This window comes from Danio aesculapii, chromosome 15 (assembly GCF_903798145.1).
Source record: "Danio aesculapii chromosome 15, fDanAes4.1, whole genome shotgun sequence".
In the NCBI taxonomy this organism is placed as follows: domain Eukaryota; kingdom Metazoa; phylum Chordata; class Actinopteri; order Cypriniformes; family Danionidae; genus Danio; species Danio aesculapii.
The window spans coordinates 34,716,355-34,736,620 of record NC_079449.1 but is presented as its reverse complement, the minus strand read 5'-3'; the positions used below and the strand labels follow the sequence as shown (position 1 = coordinate 34,736,620).

Sequence of the window (20,266 nt, the reverse complement as noted above, 5' to 3'; positions counted from 1 at the left end):
GTTCCTGCAGTCTTCAGGCGCTATTTTTAGTCTGGTGCAGTGAGTTTTTGTGCTGTATACTGCCTGCTTTCAGCTCTGACTTGCCTGGAACTGTGAAGATGTGTCACTGATCCCATATAGACTATACAGGTTACAACAGACGTGCCATCTATATGGAGGAATTCGGAGAATCTGATTCATCAGGATACAGCATATGAAGATCTTTTTTTCCCCATGTGTATACAGATATATACACTAGAGATGTAAATCTGAGAACAATTTATAAAGAATATATATATATTTTTTAGAAATAATGTAATCAACAGTGTTCAAACATAAGCAATTTTAGTTTTGTCCCTTCTAGCAGAAATGTGTTTTACAGTAATAGAGGCTCTTCAGTAAAAACTTAATATTTAATGGGAAATGCAAAACAGTTATGATTGGAGCACAAATAAAAAAATACAACTACAAAATTACTGAATGTTACGGCTGTAAAAAAAAAAAGTTGTTTCTTTGAATGACTTCAGATCATCTGCGGCCACAGGAAATCACTAGTCTCTCACAGTAAATCACTAGTCTCTCACAGGAAATCATTAGTTTCTCACAGTAAATCACTAGTTTCTCACAGTAAATCACTAGTCTCTCAAAGGAAATCACAAGTCTCTTACAATAAATAACTAGTCTCCCACAGGAAATCACTAGTATCTTACAAAACGTCACTAGTCTCTTAAAGGAAACAATAGTCTCTCAGAGGAAATTGCTAGTCTCTTGCCAGAAATCACTAGTCTCTCACAGGAAATCACTGGTCTCTTACAGGAAATCACTAGTCTCTCACAGAAAATCACTAGTCTCTTACAGGAAATCACTAGTCTCATATGGGAAATCCCTAATAATAATTATAATAATAATACATTTTATGTACATAACGCCTTTCCAGAGCTCAAGGACATTTTATAAAGAATGCAACAAAAAGACATAGTACAAGCAGATAAATGTAGACAGCATTAGATACATAAACATACAGGATGTATATATTTTATAATAGTATCATAACATTATATAACATAAATCATGTGGCTTTTAATTCTTTTAACTTTAAATATAGGAAATTAAAGGTTGTTCCTTAATTCCGATGTTCCTGGTGTATTTTAAACATAAACCTGAATTATTTCGACCACTGATGTTCAAATACAGTGACAACAGATGACAGACTAAAGTTAGTTTTGAAAACATTTTACCTACCAGTCTGTTCCCGTTCACCATTTTTCCAGCTGAATGTGAGGATTTAATTGAGTTCGTCATCAGAAATGACAGATCTGACAGGGACAGAGACAAATTTAAGGACGTCGTTTTCGGAGCCTGTGATTTACCTGTCGCATCTTATGAAACATTCAGCAAAAAAATGTTTGAAGTAAACAGATGCCCCAGGATGTTTATTCTGCTGAGGAGCATTAAATATATATCTACATATCACAGACAAACTTTGGTATAATTTCAGTATCGTGTTTACCAGACACATTCGCCTAGTCGGAGGTTAATTAACTGAACTGAACTTACCCTCGAAACTGCATGACATTACACAGCCAGCCATTTGCTTCAGTGTATATATATATATGTATATATATATATGCAACTAAATAATAAACTGTTCAATATAAATTATGACTTATTATTAAATAATTAAATTATTATTATTATTATTATTATTTCATTTTATCATCAATTTTCAACTTAGAATTCATGACCTAGTTTGTCAATTGTGATATTGCATATGTTTCATTTCTCATGTCATACGTTTGCCTGGCAATTATGATTTGGTATGTAATCATCTATACCAAAGTCCCTTTAAAGCAAGTCATTTCACTCAGCGGCTATCTTTGAAACACCTCTCGGGCAGTATGCTCAGGCATTCTGTCAGAATAGGGAAACATCAAATTCTCCAAAGCAGTTAGCCAAGCTTACGATTACATTACATATTTGGAATCACTAATAAAATTAAACAACAACTATCTCTTTAGTTTTGTTTCTAAGTGTTCGAATCAAACTAAATCAACATTTTTTTCAGGTTGATCGAGCTAATGTGCATGTGCACATTAGAAACGAGATCACGACACCAACCTCATTTATGCCCGTTCTACACATTATCATCCTCTGGGTAATGATTGTCTGATCACGCTGCTCTTCTGAAGTAATTCACAACTTGGTCTTGATTGCGAATCTCTTCCAGATATGAAAGTGACTCTTTGTTTACAAGTTTGTGGTCATTTGAGTAGTTGCTGCTGTGATGTGATGTGCTTTTGACAGGATGGACTGCACGTCGCATTCATTTCATACAGATTATAAAACTATAAAACTTTTGTTTTCAAGTATAGTAGGTTCATTTAAAAGTACAGATTTCAAGCTTTATGTGGATGTATTATGTTTGTAAAGCAAGTATTCACTGAGATTCCAGTGTGGTTGTTGACCAAATAAACTGTCATAAAAGCACACGTCTAGTCTGAGCTTCTCCCCTGGAGAATCGTCAGTCTATAGCAATCTATGATTGGCTAGTGTACTAGTAGGCGGGGCTTCATTCTCCATATTGACCATTACACTTTTCCCCATTCAAAACTATACGAGTCACATGTCTTGTTTATTCTGTAGTCTATGTTTATACTTGTAGACCTGTAGTATGTCATATTTAGAATGCTTTCTTTATAACTATGACATGTAGTGTTGGGTGAAGTTACTGTTATACTACAATCTTAAGCCCTTATATATAAAGACAAAATTAACATAACACATACTTTCACATTACTTTTAATAAAAAGTAACTTTTAGTTACTTATTTAAGTGACTCAGGATTCTAATATATTACTTTTAAAAGTGACTTTATCAACACTGCCTTTATATCTGACTTATGACAAGTTCAGTGATTTTAGCCCCGATTTTGACTCGCCAACAGGTTCTGAGAAACTACTGACAAATGGCCAAAATCACAAGCAAATCGGTGCTCACTCACGCGAGTAACAATCACACAGCGTGAACTATCAAAGATGCGATCTGAGAGAATCGCAGATGAGTCGCAGACACCCGTCAGATATCTGGACCTGTCAGTGATTTAAATCATACCGTGTGTAATGTGTTCTGATTGAAAATAACATCAATGATTACAGCCAATGAGAAAACAGCATCCATTAGTATGGGTATGAGATGAGAAGTTAAAAGTGCTTAATTTCAGTCTAGTTGGACCCAAGAAATGGATGAAAAACTAGTGGAATTTGGCAGGAGCACTCGTGTCTGTTTGACGTGTCATCTGAGCAATACCACAACTGGCTCAATAAAGAATAAAGTTTGAGAGAAATTGCTAATTCCGAAACTGCATTTCGTTGCCTTGTACTTGGACATGTGTAATGACAATAAAGTTGAATCTAATCTAATCTAATCTAATATATTCTATATGACCTCACGTTGATTCCATGTCACTTTTCGAGTGTGTTTGGTTGTGACATGTAGTTTGTGAATCAAGACAAAAGTTGTCAGCAATTCTTCCTATTGTAAAACCCCCTGTCGTCGATCCATTTTGCAGTGTAAACACAGCAGTGACGGAATGCTACCCCAGATAATCATGCAGTGTGAAAACATCTGTGACACGACTACTTTAAAAATTGTGCAGTCTGAACTCGGCATTATGCAAAAAAGTTGACCTTTCATGTCTTAATTTCAATTTATTTTAGTATATTATAACATTGACTATTCATCTCATTATTATGATGTAGTATTTCATAATGTTGACTTAATTATGTCTTGATGTCATATTTTTTACATCATAATTCTGATTTCAAGACTTCACACTTGCATGTTTGGCATGCTGTCCTGGGCGGAGAGCCCTGAACTTATAAGATCCTCAAGCCCGTTTGCAGGTTGAGAGGGGAGTTTGAGCTCAGGTTGGTCTCGAGAACTCCCCTGGCTTAATTATGGCTAATGACAGATTATAGGGATAGCTATTGAGAGATTTACTGCTTACTAAGATAGGTGCCAATTTGGTATGGTAAATTCTCTAATGTTGCATATTTTTGGACTGTGGGAGGAGACCAGAGAACCCGGAGGAAACCCACGTGAGCTTGGGGAGAACATGAAAACGCCACACAGAAGCTTTCAGGACCAGCCTTGGTCAAACATTAGCACATGATTCTTTCGAAATTAGTTTATGAATTAACTTCACTTAGTGAATCATAATATTTACTTTTTTACATCATACTTTTGACTAATAATCAAAAGTTGACCTTTCATGTCTTTTCATTTAATTTCATGGTTATGACTTAGTAAATAATAAAATTGACTCTTTATTTCATAATTATGATGTGGAATGTAATGAAATTTACTTTTTATAACTTATAATTATAGCTTAGAAACATATGACACAAAAAGTGTACATTATTTTTAAAATTACAACCTAGCATGAAATCTACAGAAACCTACATCTCCTACTCAAATAATAGATTTTTTTTAAACCTTATTAAGTCTTAAATATCCATCTTTTAAGTCTATATATATATCTATATTTTAAATCTATATAAGCTTCAGTACAAAAGGCAATGATTCAACCTTCAAAGTCCACCGAAATACATTTAATCAACTGATGTGTGCCACGATTGACCACTTATTTGTTTAACTGGCAGTTAATGTTTCTTAAGTGCTGCCCATGAGGGCTTTTACCTGGGCTTTACAAAAAGGGAGAATAAATACCGCAAGGAGACTTTTTATTTTTTATTTTTGGATTGCACTCGATCACCTAAAATTTCAGCATGGAGGCCCTGTTTTTCCCTTGTGACCTTTAACATCTGTCTCTGAAAACTGCCTGCCATGCTCATCCAACCACATTAACACACTTCCTTTGCTCTACTTCACACATTTAACAACTAAAATCATATATATATATATATATATATATATATATATATATATATATATATATATATATATATATATATATATATATATATATATATATATATATATATATATATATATATATTATTTTTTTTTTTGTCCACTGAAACTTCTGGTTTTATATATGGAAATTTGAACTGACAAATATATTTTAAGATGAATATTTTAGTCCATGTGAAGCTTATAAACATTCGCTAGACATGATATAGCACACGTTCTGTTAAAAAAAATACTTTGTGTTTTGTTATTTTAATAATAAACAAAGTCACATTTCAAACTCTTATTAGTCCTGTTCAAAGATTTATTGTGATTGATCACATCCAGCAAAAATGTTTGTTTTGGCATACAGTGGGGAAAATAAGTATTGAACATGATCATTTTTGTCAGAAAACCTATCTCTGGTGCTGTTGAGTCCTCTGATAATCTCTTTTGACTGACTCTCATATAGAGAATGAAGTCACATGCATTGCTCAGGTCAGACTTCAACAGAGTGTAAAAATCTTGATGGTTCTGTGGGTCTCATCTTCTCAAACTGATCTTAATTTTGTATTTTCTATTGGATCAAAGTCAGGTGATTGGCTGGGACATTCTACAGCTTGATTTTTTAATTTTTTTTTAAAGCATTTGTGAGTTTCCTTGGATCATTGTCTTGCTGAAATGTCCTGCTAATGTAGATGTTAGACTGAAGCAGCGAATATTAATTTACAATAACAAAGGGCAGAGATTTCAGCTGCTGTCTGGGTTTTAACTGCCTTCCTACACCTCCCTTTCTTTATGTGTTCAATACTTTTTCCTGTGTCATTTCATTTTATTACACATAATTTGATTTAATTTGTAAACTAATTTGATTTGCTTTTTATATATGTATTTCTTTGGTTGCTATCAAGATCTGGTGAAAATGTCAAGTCAACGGCACCTTTAGAAATGTGTTTTATTAGAAAAATGGTGATATGTTAAATACTTATTTCCCCCACTATAACGTGTGTATATATATATGCATATGTAATACAGACACATACATAAAAACTTAATGCATAGATGTTTAAATGTATGTGTAATTTGTATATAATTTTATCAAATATATGCATGCATGTGTGTATTTATATATGCATAATACATATACACAGTACACACACATATATTATGTCAAAACAAACTTTTCTTTTTGATGCAATTAATCTTTACCCAGAACTTATTGTTATTATTATATTTTATTTTATGAAGAAATTAAAAAAAACAAGATTGTTATCTTGATGCTATTATGTCATATAGACACCTCAGTTCAAACAGCAGTAAAAAGTTAATTTATCACAAAATAAATATGAATTAACCTTACATATTACTGTAGGTTTTACCTCCATCAGCAACTGAATAAAGATTATAATTTAAATATGCCACGTAGCATCACATTTACCTCAGGCAAGTCAAAACTTCATTGTCAACAACTTATTTTTTTTAAAGAACTCAGAGAAGAGCATTTCTCAATTTTAATGATGTCTTTAGTAAAGGGGGCTTATTAATCCCCTTTTCAAAAGTTATAATAAATAAGTTTCTGGTTTGCCAGAGGGTGTCGGTTAAGTTTGAGATAAAAATTTCCCATATGCTATTTATTATACAAATCTGTAGTTGCCCTTTTTTGAGCGAAAGCCAAAAAAGCATGCTGTTTTTGTGTGTCTCTTTAAATGCAAATAAGCTGCTGCTCCCCGCCCCTTTCTATAAGTAGGCGGAGCATTTACAGCATGTTCTGCTGCTTCCCAATATGCCATGTATACTATGGCTTTTAAAGGGAATTGTTCACCCAAAATTGAAAATGACATGCACATGCACACATAACTGCTAGATTCTCAGAAATTGCCCTTTATTTTATTTTAGTTTTTTCTGAACATTTTCTGTTTGAATAGGTAACTGCTTTTCCCATTGTAAATTATTTAAAAAATAAATAAATAAATAAATAAATAAATAAATAAAATAAAATAAAATAAAAAATTTATTAATACACTGAAAAATGATTAATTGGATTTACTACTTTTTTTAAGGTAACCGGTTGCAAAGAATATATTTGGGCTGAATTTAAACAAACAAATTAAGTTGAACATTCCTAAATTTACTTTGTTTGTTTAAATTCAGCCTATATATATATATATATATATATATATATATATATATATATATATATATATATATATATATATATATATATATATATATATATATATACATATATATATATATATATATATATATATATATATATATATATATATATATATATATATATATATATATTTCACTGTACCTATAATAATTAAATAAAATTAAATAGTTAATAATGTATATCCCTGTAGCAGTGAACCAAGGAAATTAACAATTATTAAACAAACAAATAAATAAATAAATAAAATAACTTATTTACTGCACCTTCAATCCAGATGGATGGAGCAACCATCACTGCATCCAAAATGGTAAAAAGCCTTGGAGTTACGATTGATGACCAACTGAACTTCTCTGACCACATTTCTAGAACTGCCCGATCTTGCAGATTCGCACTCTACAACATCAGAAAGGTCCGACCCTTCCTATCTGAACATACAGCTCAACTCATTGTTCAAGCTCTTGTCCTCTCCAAACTGGACTATTGCAACTCGCTGCTAGCCGGGCTACCAGCTAGTTCTATCAAACCTCTTCAGCTGCTTCAGAACGCAGCAGCACGAGTGGTCTTTGATGAACCCAAAAGAGCACATGTCACTCCGCTACTCACCCGTTTGCACTGGCTTCCAGTTGCTGCCCGCATCAAATTCAAAGCTCTGATGTTTGCTTACAAAGTGACCTCTAGCTGTGCTCCTTCGTATCTGCTCTCACTCCTGCAGATATATGTGCCCTCCAGAAACTTGCGTTCTGTGAATGAACGTCGCCTCGTTGTTCCATCCCAAAGAGGGAAGAAATCACTTTCCCGAACTCTCACATTCAATCTGCCCAGTTGGTGGAATGAACTCCCTAACTACATCAGAACAGCCGAGTCACTTGCTGTCTTCAAGAAACGACTAAAAACGCAACTGTTTAATCTCCACTTTTCCTCCTAATCTGCAATTGCCTCTCTGGCTATACCACTAACTGAGCCCTCTTTCTCTCTCTCTCTCTCTCTCTCTCTCTCTCTCTATTAAAAAAAAAAAAAAAAAAAAAAAAAAAAAAAAAAAAAAAAAAAAAAAATTCTACTAATGTTTTTGCTTCTTAGACTTTTACACGCCTGAAACTTGTCTATAGCGCTTGTTCACTGCTGCTCTTATAGTTGTGTAAATTGCTTCCTTGTCCTCATTTGTAAGTCGCTTTGGATAAAAGCGTCTGCTAAATGACTAAATGTAAATGTAAATGTACCTTACGCATGGCCTACGGGGCAATCATGTTAGATGATTTAAATGCAGAAATATTTAACATGAAATATTACATAATAAAATATTTCTTATTTCCAGCTGACAAATTTTCTGTAGATGATAATGTTTCTAGGATGATGAACAGTAAGTGTTCACCCCTTCTGTAGGTGGATGTTAACAGAAGGTCACTTTATGACAGCCTTTCAGTGAATATTGTCAGAATCCACTGAATTAATGGTCATGGCATGTGTTATAAGACTGGATATACTTCACACAAACAAGGTTAATAAGCTTAACCTCGTTTGTGTTCAAGTGCTGTGGTTGTAATTGCCAAACTGGGCACTGTGTTCCAATTAAAATACATAAAAAAAAGGTCAAAACTAAATTTGCCAGAAAGTTTACAGTGATTCATTGTTCGTTCTTTGTTGTTCAGTAAAAAAGAAAAAAAAAAGTCTTTAATTTCTACTTTATCATAAAATATTGTAATATATTATATATTTTTATATTTTATTATATATGTATAATGTTATATAAATATGTTATTATGTAAAACAATATGACATAAGTGTCAATTATGTATGTTTGGTACCCAAATTTTATTTTTGATTAGCATTTATGTTGAACTAATCAATAATGTCACTTTATTTATTTATTTATTTATTTATTTATTTATTTATTTATTTATTTATTTATTATTATCATTATTATTATTATTATTATTATTATTATTATTATTATTATTGTTATTGTTATTATTATTATTATTATTATTATTATTATTATTAATAATAATAATAATAATAATAAATAATATTGAATTAGTTATGAAATTTTGCTTCTCAAATAAATATATTTTTTGTTTTTAGATATTTAGAGCATATAAATATTTGATACAAGAAATATTTGATATTATTTTATTATTTAATTTTATAATAATAATAATAATAATAATAATAATAATAATAATAATAATAATAATAATACACATTTTGGTTTACATTTCATTTTAATATAATTTACAAACATTTTATTTTACTTTTAATTTATTGTTATTTCATTTTTATTTCATTTTATTTCATTTTATTTCATTTTATTTTATGCTACTTTATATTTATTCAGTTTAATTTATTTTAATTTAATTTAACTTTATTTAATTTAATTTAATTTTATCGTATTTTTGTAAACATTTAAGTCATTGTATAAGTATAGTCAATAATAAAAAATAAAAAAAAAAACGAAAAAACAACAAGATGCATTCTGAGAAGAAAAGCAAACTGGGCCACTTGTTATGTGTGCGTGCAAAGCAAAAGGATGGGGAATAAGACTAAGAGATCATGAAATATGCAGGATCCGGTGGCTCACGGGTCTCGCTCAACCAGAAGGAAGTACAATTGCGTTGCATAAGCTTTTCTGTGCTTTGGGTATGTTTTTTGTAACCTTCTTAAAAGGCAAAAGTTGCTCAGCGTTACTCATCAGATGATGAGCAAGGAAAGCTAGTTTGGTCGGTGAAGCATCTTTAATGCACCCACAACTGCTGTTATTCATCCTGTTATTTATCCATCACACATTTCCAAAAGGGACTCTAGTAACTGAAGCTTTCCCGGCAGGCTGTTAAGAGCCTTTTTAAACATCTATCAGTCAGACAAAGAAGCAAACCGACACAGAAAATGATAATAAATGATGGAAAAATAAGAATGTGGGAGAGCATTATATGCAATAACTTTGAAAAGAGTCAACACTAATTTCTGATGCATTAACAACAGACAAGGAAATTAGCAGCCTTAATAGATTTGCCCTTCAACTGAGAGAACAAAACAAACATCTAAAAAAAATATTAGGCACTCTGAGAAAAACAGCTCGGTTTACTTAAATGTCTTTCTACGTCACACACTTTGTTGCTGTTACATATTCAGCGACTCAAAAGAGATTTTGCAGAGCCTATTTTATTTTCATAGCTTTATATTGCAACTGCTCCAATTATAGGTAACCCTGGACCGCACAACCAGTCAGTTTTTGTTTTCACAAATCCACCAAAGGCCGCTTTGATGCTTTTTCAGATTTCAAATTCTTGAGTGCCATTCGTGCCTGCTCTTCTTGCGTGAAACCACCAGAAGCCGCTGTCGGCTGACTGACCGAACAATTCCTCCCACCCTCCCACTTCCCTAAACCCAACCGATAGTGTTTTAAAAAGCACCGACTGACCCACCCACCCCCTTCACTGAACCCAACCAAAAAATAATAAAACCCTTGCGGCAGCCAGATTTTTACCATGTTTTTAGGTTTTACCACATTCTCACACTGTTATTTACTTGTTTATTTTATCTTTTGGCTTCTACTTTTGTCTTGCCTGCTGACTGAAATCGTTCTTTACCAGACTCGAACCCCTTCATCGCTGTCAACTCCACTCTGTGTCTCAAGTTTGCTGACGTACGTTTCGAGCTATCAGACAAACTGGCAAGAGAATAAAAGTCATCCATACAAAGGTAAACGGTCAGCTGGTAAACGAGAAAAGGAACAGCATCATACTACTCGTAGCGTTCGTTTTAACGACGAAATGCAGCCATACGTTCCTCTGGCTACATAATTCATGATCTCCAGAAATGTATATAGAGCTACGTCTTTAGAATGAGCCTATGTTTTGTTTTATTTTATTTTATTTTATTTTATTTTATTTTATTTTATTTTATTTTATTTTATTTTATTTTATTTTATTTTTTTTTTTTTTTTTTATTTTTCATCTGAAAGCTGAGCAAATAAGCTTCAAATTGGTGTATGGTTGTTGTTAAAGTTATTTATTATTTAGCTGACAATTGTTTAAAAACTAAATATTGTAATGGCTATTTTAAACAATGCCATTAAAACAACATGGCACTTAGGATTTTAATGTAGAAAAAAATTCTAGATTTTTAGACAGTGATGTAAACAGTTATTTCAGATTATCAAAAGTCAGATTGAGAATTGATTTTGAATTATTTTTATGACATAATGTCGAAAAATTCACAAACAATTATAACCTTAAACATGTATTATGTTTAGTTGAATAAAATATGCAGTTTTTTTGGAGTTGGTATTGAGTTGATTTAATGATAATCAATAATATAAATATATTGTGTTGTATGTGTTTGTCCTTTGGAAATATAGAAATTACCTCTGTTTGATTATGTTTTGAACGTTGGGTTAAAGCAATAAAGGAATTTTGGATATTTGGACTTTCGAACTAAAATGTATGAGCAAAATCATATAAATTAATACAAATTTGCCACTATATCAAAGTTACTAATCGCCATGATATTGCATTGGATGCATTTTGTTATCGCTTGCTTGATTGTTATTTGTTTGAGAGAGTATTTCACATTAGAGAGGAAGTTGTGTTGATTGTTGTTACTGTGCTCCTCTATTATTGTCCATTGCCTATTTAAAGACATACCACTGCTTTGTAATTTTGGTCGGTATTCTTTAGAAACTCTGCGTATACTTTGTTTTTTGCTATAAGAAAAGTAGGGGACCTGATGCCATTTTTTTAACTATATATAAAACATTAAATAAAAACGTATGTTCGCCTTGACGGTCGCTGAAAAGATGTTTAGGAAAACATATTCCTGATATATCAAATGCTTTTTTTCCATACTTTGGTTTCATCCTTTTTTTGTTCGTACAAAATCTCCTTACTTCTACGAGTCGTAACAATGTCGAAAAAATCGCCTTCAAAGTTGTCAGATGGAAGTTATTTGCAATGCATATTATTACTATATTAAAATAAATTCTGATATATTTGCAGAAGGACATTTACTAAATATCTTTATGAGCATGATCTTTACTTAATATTCTAATGTGTTTTTTTTCCCCACTGTATAAACTTGCTTTACTTTATGGTTTTGTACTGCAAAAATAAGAAGAAAGATTTATATTTTTCTGGGTAGCAACAAGAGATTGTAATTTAGCTGCACAGAAAATGAAAAGCCTCCAAAAATGGATGTATATGAGTTATTCACATCCAAACACTATTAATGAGGTTCTCATTCTCAGTAGGATTATCCAGTCATGAAGAGAGACCTTGGAAACACGGCACCTTTAATAAAGCTGCTCTTCAAGGACACTGAAAGCTTGCATTACCAATTTTGGCATTTTCATATTCAAGCAAGCATAACAAACATGAAGTGAAAACAAGCTTGTTGGTGGATTTTTTTATATTTTTTTAGTTCGCTGTTTTGTAAAAAGGTTAACGGGTTCTTGATTTGACATTAGACTCGGGGAAGACAAGCGGGAGGAGATGAAGCTGAGGTAAAAGCGACCCTGACAGATGTGTGCCAGCGGGAGGAAACACTCTTCATATGTTCTTGTGCATTTTTTTTTTTATAATTCTTACACCACAAACAGTATCCATCTAAAACTGCAGAAATTTCAGTACAGCAGCATTTTGTTACCATAGAAGGCATATTTTAAAAGTATGTCAGCCATTCTGTTAGAAGCTTAATGTTTGAAAAAATGTTTGGAAGGCTTAGAATGTTTAAGAAGGCTTAAAAAAAATAAATAAAAGATCTACCATCAAACCACCATAAAATTAATTGTTCAGATGCAAAAACCTTTAAGTGCCTTTTAAAATTTTCTTCTAAAATACAGTTTTCTCTAGGGCTCCTGAACGTAAGTTGTGTATTTTCAATTTTATGGCAAATATACATTTCTTTCATCGCCTTTACAAAATAACTGAACAGTAACATAGGAGGCTGAAAATATGCAGTTTACTAAAATAAAGAACCCAACAAGTGAAAGCACAGTTTTGATCTGCTTTTTCAACTCTTCAAATGATTTATACTATATTGTTATATGTGTTATACTATATTTAAAATGTTATGACTTACATTAGGTTACACACCTTAAGATGCAAGTCTGTAAAATCCCAAACATTATCAAAAAAATAAGTTTTAAATGCATTTAATTACCAAAGTGATAAATAAATAAATAAATAAATAAATAAATAAATAAATAAATAAATAAATAAATAAATAAATAAATAAATAAATAATGAATGATACGATGAATGTATAAATAAATCAAAATTGCTTGAATACATATAAAAACATATATATGAAATATACATGTACTACCAAACTACAGCGGACTACACTGCCCATAATTATTTGCACCAATCACTCTATCCCAGCTGTTGCACATTACCTAGACACTCAGTCATGCACACGCTGCTAAAGCTGACTAAAGCTGTTTCTGAAATGGTATACCATTCAAGTAGGTGCTACATTTGAATTAGTACTTTCTTTAAAGTTTAAATCTTAGTAGTATAAATCAGATTTTTTTTTTCCAGTTGTGCCACCTAACTCCCATTTATAAATTCTCTCACATTGTCTTATGGGATATTAAAGTGTGCATTGGATGCTTCAGAAACTTGCCGGAAGCAGTTCCTGCCAATTGTTTTTCGAATACTACAAATTTGGACATGCTGCTTGGCTCAAATACTGTTTGTTACATACCATATAGTATGAAAGCATACGAGTTTGGATGCTGTCTAAGTATTGTCTAGAGATTGTTGTCATTGCTGCTGGGCATTTTCTTGTTCCCTTGTTTCTTGTTTGGCCTTGTCTTGTCTTTTTGTTTTGTTTTGTTTTTGATCCTAGACTGCTCTGACCACTGCATCTGGTCATAATAATATTTGGATTACGTTTTGGATTACCCTTGTAATTGCTGTCTGCACTTGTTTTGACCCCTGTCTGCTTTCTTTCTTTCTTTCTTTCTTTCTTTCTTTCTTTCTTTCTTTCTTTCTTTCTTTCTTTCTTTCTTTCATTCAATTAAATACATTATTTAAATTATTCAAATATTTATTTATTTATTTATTTATTTATGAATTTATTTATTTATTTTTTATTTTTTATCTGTAATAGGTTCTGGAGTCCACTGGGGTTGAAGCTGGACATTAAACCAAACTACTATGAATCACAAGAGCTGTGCATGCTATCAAATGGAATATATATGGTAAGTAGTACATGTACTGTAAAGGCTGGTTTATACTTCTGCATCAAGTGATCGCCGTGACCCACGGTGCATGCGTTGCACGTAGCCGTGTATTATTCTTCTGCATGCTGTTTGTGTTGCTCTGCAATAGCACTATTGAAACACTAGCTGGCAGTAGGTTTTTATGTTTCTCTGTGTCGAGTCACACAAAAAAAAAGCTAAAATTCACTCATTCAGAGGCGTGAATCAGCGAACGTGCAGCAACTTTAATTATAAGGTAAACACAAAAAATGTTTCCATCTGGAGCTCCTTTACAGGACTCAACACTTGTAAACACTCGCTCCATCTGGCTTGTGGCTCTCAGCACCGAGCTCACCGCTTAGCACCAATCACAGAGCTTGTGCTATGCGTCGTTGCGACGTGTAGTTAAATTTTTTGAGAGGTGTGCGTCAGCCACAGAGAGGGCTATGTAACCGTGCAAAGGCTGCACTAGACCATATGTGTGCGATTGACGCAGAAGTATAAATCAGCCTTAAATATTGACACCAATACGTTCAAAAAGAAGAGCATTTCTGACACTTTTTCCCCACATTTGCTTTTTTTTTAAACATTCATTCAATCATTCATTTTCTTTTCGGCTTAGTCCCTTTATTAACCCGGGGTTGCCACAGCGGAATGAACCGCCAACTTATCCAGCACATTTTTACACAGCGGATGCCCTTCCAGCCGCAACCCATCTCTGGGAAACATCCATACTTACTCATTCACACTCATACACTACTGACAATTTAGCCTACCCAATCCATCTGTACTGCACGTCTTTGGACTGAAACCAGAGCACCCGGAGGAAACCCACACAAACACAAGGAGAACATGCAAACTCCACACAGAAACGCCAACTGACCCAGCCGAGACTCAAACCACCTTCTTTCTGTGAGGCGACAGCACTACCTACTGCGCCACTGCGTCGCCCTTTTTGAAACATGAAAATTTTATTTCACAAAAGAAAAGACAGCCGCATACAGTTGAACACAAAATTATTAGCCCTCATGTGGAATATTAAGTCATATCTAAATATTTCCCAAAGGATGTTTAACAGAGCAAGAATCACAGTAATTCATATTATGTTTTTCTTCTTGAGAAAGTGTTATTACGTTTAGTTTGGCCAGAGCAGGGTAAAAAAATGCTAAGGTTAATATGTTTAGCTACCTTATGAAACTATTTTATTTGATTGGCTACAGAACAAACCACTGTTGTCTAATGACTTGCCTAAGGCTCAATCCCAATTGCACTTACCCATACCAAAAGGGGGTGTTTCCCAGAATACACCAGCCACAACGGCAGCATGGCTGCACACGGAAGTAAGAAGATGCACAAATTAGTATTTTTGTCAATATTACGAATTTTTACAAGAAACAAGCAAATGTTTTTATTTATTCATAACAGCGTTCGTAATTTACCATCATGCTTTATTTATTTAGTTTTTTTAAAAATCCGCTAAATTTCGCTATCTATAATCCTTAATAATAACTCTGTCCCACAACATACTTTCACATCTGACTCTCGATGACACTCGAATGCCCTGTCAGAAAAGTCTAGTGGCTGGGATTGAGCTTTTTACAGTGTCTGCTATAATGTCAATGTTGTTTTTAGTGTGTTTGCATAGATGAATATGGCCACGGTGTAAATGCACAGTATAGTTATGATCTTATTGCCACATTTGATCGTTATGATAACATGATATACGCCTTCAGTGATTTCCTGAAGATAAATACCAAAAAATAACAACTGGAATAACTACAGCAGTCGCCATCGTCTGATCTCATATGAAGAGATCACGATGATGACATATGATGACGTGTGCAGGTGTTGTAGTGGTGTCCCATTTCTTAGATGTAAAATTTGAAGGCCTTCTCCTTTACACTCTGTTTCAAGCGCCAAGGGAAAGGGGTAAACATATTTATATAATTGGGATTGGGCCTAAATAACATAACTTGCTAAATTAACCTATGAAGCCTTTAAATTGCACTTTAAGTTGAATGCTAATATTTTGTTAACTAAGCAGACAAATATTATTTGCTGTAAAGATAGCAAAGACAAAATAAATTATTTAAAATTATGAAATTAGTATTATTATAAAATGTATGATTTGAAGTTATTAAAAATGTTATTAAAATGATTATGTTTAAAAATCTCTGTTAAACCTCGCTTGAAATTATCTGGGGAAAAAAGTATAAAAATTTCACAGGAGGGCTGATCATTTTGTATTAAGCTGTAGTTTTTGGAATGACTGGGTATATTTAACAAAAAGTAAAGCCAAAATTTCCATTTATGGGTAAACTGCCTCTTTAAGCTAAACGTTTCTGTCATATTCAAGCTTCTATTCTGCACCATTAATCATCAGTGTCATCTCAGATTCTCCAGGGAAGGATTACCTGCTAGCATTTAGCAGTAACTGACCCTTCATGTCCTTGTAAAACAACAGCAAATTACCCACGGGGCGTTAATGCACTCGACTGACATGTGTTTTTGTATGTGCGCAGACAGAAGGTGACGCAAGATCGACACAAAAGGTAAATCTTTCCCATTTACATTGTTGGGAGCAGTCAATGCAGCTTCCGCCAGACTGTTAATGACATGTTGTGCAGATTTTGGTGTTAGGAGTGTCCTGGCAAATGGAGTAAATCCCAAGGACGTGTCCACAAGGGTAAACATGATGGACAGAATGGCCTCTGGATGTAATTATATAACTGTGAAAGGTGTGGGATGACGCTTAGATGAGAATCTCCAATGAGAGAAGGCATGAAAAGCACACATTCGCAGTTGGTTCCCTCTGGGAAACTTCCTAAATGGGGATTTTGTCATTGTTGTGCCCTTGAAAGCGCAATAAAGAGCTTCATGCATTGTAAAAGCGAAACCTTTCAGTGAAACACACTGAATGGAGCTTGAAAGCAAGTCAGTTCTCTTTTTAACAAATCATGCTAATTAGCAATTTAGTGCTTCTATGAAGGAGTCTGAAATATGGAGAGGCTAAGAGAAAAAAAATATGTTGGTTTTCAATAGTTTTGATAAGCTACCGTGTTTTTTTTTTATTTATTATTATTATTTATGGGGTAGCAGATCTCTGGGGAAATGCCGCCCACATCTTGCCCTGACGAGGGTTTAACTGAGTGTGATTCTTGTACTGTTCATGGCCTTGTATAGGTGGCCCTCTGGGACAAGGTACTTTAGGACTACTGACCCATTTATATCCCCAGTGGTAACAATGTGCCTAGAAAACTGCTAGAGGAGATTGAAGAAGCCATTTTAGCCTTGTGAAAATCTACACAACGCTTTCCATTGAAAAAACGAACAAACATTGGGCTATTCATTTATAATCACCCAAAAATGCAAACTTTACATTAGAAAGTTGTTTCAAGGGGCAAGTTTTTCAAAATGGTACTGCTCTCCTGTCCATGTAAACTACTAAAATATGGTTTAGTCAAGGGCGTAGAATTGGCATAGACATCATTTTAGTTATTAAAACAGGAATTTCATTTACCAAATAACGACTTTTACAAATTTTTGCAACTACGAAATTTTCTAGTATCGTCCCTTAAAAAGGGCAGAATACGTCTTGATCTTTCTGACATGGAAAAACAATTGTATTTTTCATTTTCCCTTAAAGGGAAGATATCTTTTTTTTTTACTCAATGTTATCTAATGTAGGGTGTTCTTCTCTTATCTCCTTGAAAGTTATATGGGAGAAAGACTGTGGAGCTAGTTTTAGTGAAGAAGAATGGCTTTCGGTCTGTTCTGGCATATTTTTCAAAGGTGCCACAATATCAAACTATGAGCAAATGTTTGTATTATTTTACAGAACTTATTTAACGCCAGTTCGTCTAAATAAGATATTTCCTAATGTTTTTCAATGTTGTTTTAAGTGCAAATCTAAAGTTGGTACTGTGATGCATGTATTCTGGGACTGTGACATGATTAAGACATACAGGAAAGAAATCCACAAATTAGTTCAGAGGATTATTGGTAAACATTTTGCCCTATCTCGAGCTATTTATCTTCTGAATTGTAAAACTGCTCTACACCTTTGTCATGGACTAGAATCTGTGTTACACTTTTGTACATATCTTTTGTTATGGTCTTCTAACATTTCTTTGGTCAATAAGTGGATAAATCAGATTACCATTTTCTTACCCTTGGAAAAACTGACTTATGACTTGCGTCAGAAATCTGATGATTTGTGGCGTATCTGGAATCATCTATGGGAGTTTTTGGAGAATGTATCTTCAAAGACTATTTTTATTTTATTTTAATTTATTTATTTTTTGTTAATTTTACCCTTCACAAAAGACCTTAATTATTAGCCGAACGACGACGGTATAATAGATGGCTATATTATTGTATATGATGACATGAGACCAATTACTGAAATGTCCCTACCAATAATTTAATCGACCCTTAGTAACCTACACGTGCATAAAGTCAAGTTTGCTACGAGTTCACTGTACAACTATTAACCAAGGCTGTGCAATTAATCAAAATTCGCTTTTGATTTTGGCGTCCATGATTATAAGAAAACTATAATCAAGATAAAACAGTTGAATTGCATCACACACCTCTCTAAATTTCTATACATTCATACCTCCTCAAAGCCCGACTGCAGTAAAAATGATGTAAATTGACATTTGCAGCATGGGACGGCATTGTTATTTGTATTATTATGTGTTATTTTATATTATTAAGTACTTTATTCAAGTTTTTAAAAGCGCGAAACAGAATTTGTGCTGTTCAATGCAGCTCTAAGGATGTATGTCCAATGATGTATGTCCACCAATAACAAGAGCAAATCTACACCCTCGGGTTTAGTGCAGTGTTTTCTGTATAGTGGGTTGCAGAAGTGTGTTTTATTATTATTATTATTACTACAAATCTACATGTCTATCTCTTTATGACCACATTGTACCCATCTTCTGATGGCTACTTCCAGCGGGATAACACACCATTTCATAAAGTGCCGATTATCTCAAACTGGTTTCTTGAACATGACAATGAGTTCACTGTACTCAAATGGCCTACACAGTCACCATAACTTAATCCAATAGAGCACATTTGGAATGTGGTAAAACATATATTCATTTAATATTATTATTACTATTTTTACTTTTACATGTTAATCTATTGCTCTCTTCTAAAAAGGAGAGCTATAACCTGTATGTGAACATGCACACATTTCATTCTAAATGGGGTTTCCTATGCACTTATTTGCAGATGTAATTATTTGAGCAATTATACCTAATAAATCACCTGCAATACGCCCACGATTTGCAGGCACACACACAATTTGATAGACTGCACAAGCAAATTAGTAGCTTTCATTTGGCGTTAGAGAATCAAGGCCTCGTGTGCGTCTCTGGGGAAACTAGTCTCATCATTAGAATATTGACGCGGTCATGCTGAAATGCGCACGCAAGGTTACTCTTTACGTTTCTCTAGTCTCGATCGGTAATTAACTAAGCAGAAATCGCTTCCCTCTCTCTTGTTCAACAGAAGACATCTTTTATCTGGTAAGCCCAACATAACCCAGCAGATCTCCAGTCAGTGGGACTCCACCAAACCCCCCGCTTCCAGCGCTTGAGCAGCGGCCGCCACGGGGAGCTTCTTCCGCCGCATTATTCACAGCCATGCACTGCTTTAAACTGAAGCGCTAGCAGAGGCAAATCTCCATGTGTTCCTCTTTGTTCTCAGCCAGAAGTCTTGTTTCCTCCTCATCTGTAATTTCAGCATCTTCAGCCGAAAAAAAGACATGTTTCCAGGGCAAAAATCACAAGAGGTTACAGACGAGCTGATGGAGGAGAAGCTGAACTCTTCTGACGTGCACTGAACCACAGGCCAAACTTTAGAACTGTTGTTTGATGTTTAATGTAGCTCAATTAATTTTGAATGTTTGATATAGTTAGCACAACTAAAAAATAATTAGCGAGCTGGGAAATGCTAAAATCACTTTCGAATATATAATGTAAAATTAC

At 33.5% G+C, this 20,266-nt stretch overlaps 1 protein-coding gene and 1 long non-coding RNA gene across 2 annotated transcripts in view; one reads left to right on the top strand and one right to left on the bottom strand.

Moving 5' to 3' along the window:
- Window positions 1–20,266, bottom strand: part of zgc:172282 (leucine-rich repeat and fibronectin type III domain-containing protein 1-like protein) — a 259,195-nt gene that overhangs the window by 197,777 nt on the left and 41,152 nt on the right. The gene's annotated exons all lie outside the window — the stretch shown is intronic.
- On the top strand, window positions 1,889–20,219 carry LOC130242294 (uncharacterized). Its single transcript, XR_008838960.1, has 4 exons — window positions 1,889–2,134; window positions 14,174–14,264; window positions 16,787–16,816; window positions 19,788–20,219. It is a non-coding gene; the product is annotated as an uncharacterized LOC130242294 (long non-coding RNA).